Below are 2,464 nucleotides of genomic sequence, written 5' to 3' on the forward strand. Positions count from 1 at the left end.
AATTTCAACGGATGGCAGAAATGACTCTCCTGGTCACTGTGCACAATACTGCAGCTACACCACCATGGAGAATGACACCAAGGAGATCATTCATGTTGCCACCATAGACAAGCGGCAAACATCATGGAACTCTGTCGTCATGGAGAAGGAGGGTTTCATCCAGACTGGACTGGAAGCTTACATCAGAAATAAAGCTAGTGGAGATCTGCACTGATGCTCATGCCCAGATTGGTGCCCTTATGAGTAAGTATTCATGTGATATATTGTATGGATGCATGTGTATAACAGCAATATAAATATTATAGTAACATGACATTATTTACCGCTTCATAGACCCAGACAAAGGCAAATACAAGGCCCTTGGAATTCATCACAGTCTGGACATATGGCATGGTGTGAAGAACCTTGCCAAAAAAATAGCAGCAGTAAGTGTAATAACTGGCTAATGTTGTGAAACCATCACTCTAGGTAGGTCCTCTGCCTCTCCTTGCCCTGACTGCACCTCCAACACCTCTGCCTCTCCGCCCTCTTCCTCTCCCTCTCTCTCTTACAGTTATCTCCGGTAAATGGACTTCTGCATTTAGATCACATTGACATGTGCTGGTTCTGTCTAACATTAGCTTCTTCTTCCTTCTTCCTTCTTCTTCCTTGTGCTGTTATTGTCAGTTGGCAAACAACTAATTGGTGCGTTACCGCCACCAACTGGTATGGAGTGTGTATCAAACCTTTATACATCTCTGATCATGCAGAGAAATACTTCTGTGAGTGATTAGTTGGACTTAATGGGTGGGCCACAACACATTGATTGACAGTTAAGGAAGAGGAAGTAAAAAGCAATGACAATAGGTCTCTAAGGGAAAAGCAATGACAATAGGTCTCCTTGGGGAAAGGCAAAAGCAAATGTATGTATTTATTCTTTTATTCATTCATTCTTTCTTTGATATATTTCTGCATTTATTTATTTATTCTTTTATTCATTCACTCTTTCTTTGATATATTTCCCCATTTATTTATTTATTCTTTTATTCATTCATTCTTTCTTGCATTTATTTCCTCATTTATTTATTTATTCTTTCATTCAGTTCTGTCACTTTGGATGTTCCATAGAAGATGTTTGCTGTGAGTGAGAAAAGGAAAGCAACAGTAGGAAAGACAAATTGGGTTTTTAATTAATTGTGCAAAAACTATGAAGCGATGAATTGGCTGGAAAAGGTGCATTGTCTTACAGTATATCCATTGGTGTTCTGAAGTTATCTTTAAATTTTAGTTGTTTAAAGAGCAACAGGATCTTATTTTGGGCTGGCCTATAGTGTCATTAAATGAGGAAAAGAGTCCTGTGGAAATGCTAAAGCCAGGGCTTTAATTGTAATTTAATGCACACCAAATCAATACTGTCCTAAATGAATCATTAGGACTTCGCTTTTTTGGTATTTAGTGTTTCACAGCGCCCTCGGCAGATCAGCAGTATAGCAGCTCTAAATATTCCACTGGCTGTTTAACAATTCAGGAGGCATCAAATTGAATGTAGGGGGCACTGAGGTAAGAGGGGAAAGGCCATGTAAGGATAGCAAAACTTGATACTGCATAAATGTCGCATACTTGTAATCAATTTCTTTTTTCACCCTCAATTCTGTCAATCTAGTAAGAGATATTTCCATTTGATTCAACAGTTTCAACATCAGTTGTTTCTACAAGTTCATCAATTAATCCAACTTTATTTTTGCATGATTATTTGTATGCCTTTTTCTGATCTTATCTCTAATTCACATTTCCTGAAAACCCATTTCAAACAAGTCAGGGATTCAAACCAGCAAACATCCGCTCACTATTTTCTCTGACTTGCAGCCTACCTCTGTTCATGTATTTAAGGAAGCCCTCCATCCTTACACTATAGATAAAACCTCTACTTTCATGGTAAGTCCACTGAGACCCAGGCTTCATCTATGCTGGGTGACTCTTAGCTACAGTCTGCAGTAATGTTGACAACACTGTCTTTTATCCCCCAGTGGCAGACGTTGAAGATGAGGGTGTCAAATTGGTCACTTTATTGCTTAAGATGCGTCACTTCAATGTGAATTGTGTGTAGGTGTGTGTGTGTGTATCTCAAGATGTGTTGAAAGGGCAGCAGTAGAGCACTAATTGTTTTAAATGCCTGTGAAGCTGACAATAAAAAAGGAAGATGAATCATGCATGAATCCAGTTATTGTGTCTTCAGATCTGCTTTTGTCATGTGGCACACAAAAGCAGTATCTCTACAGTGTAATGTTGTACAGTTTGCATCGCCCACAACACTTGATACATGCCCACTGATGAAGGTCGAAACTTTGTGGACAGAGACATCTTCTCTTCAGGAAGAAAAAAAACATCATCTCAAGAAAACAACACTTTGGTGTATGTGAGATCCTTATAATTATAGATCAATCTCCATCTTATGAATGTTTTTAACTGTGCTTTTTTGTTGTTT

At 38.5% G+C, this 2,464-nt stretch overlaps 1 long non-coding RNA gene across 1 annotated transcript; it reads left to right on the forward strand.

Moving 5' to 3' along the window:
* Positions 1 to 24: 24 nt before the first annotated feature.
* On the forward strand, positions 25 to 2,189 carry LOC123971524. The gene is made up of 3 exons (XR_006825215.1): positions 25 to 243; positions 334 to 425; positions 1,083 to 2,189. It is a non-coding gene; the product is annotated as an uncharacterized LOC123971524 (long non-coding RNA).
* Positions 2,190 to 2,464: the final 275 nt, after the last annotated feature.

The sequence above is a fragment of the Micropterus dolomieu genome, linkage group LG05 (assembly GCF_021292245.1).
Source record: "Micropterus dolomieu isolate WLL.071019.BEF.003 ecotype Adirondacks linkage group LG05, ASM2129224v1, whole genome shotgun sequence".
NCBI classification, from domain to species: Eukaryota; Metazoa; Chordata; class Actinopteri; order Centrarchiformes; family Centrarchidae; genus Micropterus; species Micropterus dolomieu.